The sequence below is a fragment of the Elephantulus edwardii genome, unplaced genomic scaffold, assembly GCF_000299155.1.
Source record: "Elephantulus edwardii isolate Elephantulus edwardi_28Jun2011 unplaced genomic scaffold, EleEdw1.0 scaffold00068, whole genome shotgun sequence".
In the NCBI taxonomy this organism is placed as follows: domain Eukaryota; kingdom Metazoa; phylum Chordata; class Mammalia; order Macroscelidea; family Macroscelididae; genus Elephantulus; species Elephantulus edwardii.
This window is the reverse complement of record NW_006399818.1, coordinates 8399883-8400724: the sequence shown is the minus strand read 5'-3', so window position 1 is coordinate 8400724 and position 842 is coordinate 8399883. Positions and strand designations below refer to the sequence as shown.

The 842-nt window shown below is 38.4% G+C and overlaps 1 protein-coding gene across 2 annotated transcripts in view; it reads left to right on the top strand.

The window, feature by feature from the left end:
- The window catches only part of ANKS1B (ankyrin repeat and sterile alpha motif domain containing 1B), a 1992519-nt gene that overhangs the window by 17080 nt on the left and 1974597 nt on the right, over window positions 1–842 (top strand). The gene's annotated exons all lie outside the window — the stretch shown is intronic.

Genomic DNA, 842 nt, shown 5'->3' with positions numbered 1-842 from the left:
AAATTTCCTACTAGTTTATTTACAAATTTGAATACAAATGTGAACAAATTCTTTGTGCATTTCTTAAGCTGAAGGAACTAAAGAGCAAATTCAAGCCACAAGTCACAATACTTAAGGATACTGTGGGTAGACTACTGAATGATCCAGGAAGCATTGAAAGAAGGTGGAAGGAATACAGAATCACTATAGCAAAAGAATGCACTGACACAGAAGAACTGCAAGAAACAACATATATGATCAAGAGGGAATAGTGATGAAGGAGGGAGTTCAGGCTGCTCTGAAGGACTTGGTAAAAAAATAAAGCCCCAGGAATTGATGTAATGCCAGTTGACATATTTCAACAGACAGATGCTGCCCTGCATGTGCTCACCAGGCTGTGTCAAGAAATATGCAGGACAACTACCTGGCCAACTGATGAAATCCATATTTATTCTAATTCCAAAAAGAAGTGACCCGACAGAGTGGAAATTATTGATCAATATTACTAATATCACACAGTCACAAAATCCTGCTGAAGATTATCCAGAAATGATTGAAACAGTCCATTGACAGAGAACTACCAGAAATACAAGCTGGGTTTAGAAGAGGCCATGACACTAGAGACATTATCACCAATGTCATATGGAACTTGGCAGAAAGGAAAGATTACCAGAGGGATAGCTATCTGTGTTTCACTCACTAGGCAAAGGCCTTTAACTGTATTGATCACAAAAAATTGTGGTTAACCTTGAGGATAACGGCAATATTAGAACACTTGATTGTGCTTATGCAAAACCTATACTTGGACCAGGAAGCAGTACTCAGAACAGAACAAGGAAACACTGCATTGTTCAAAATCAGGA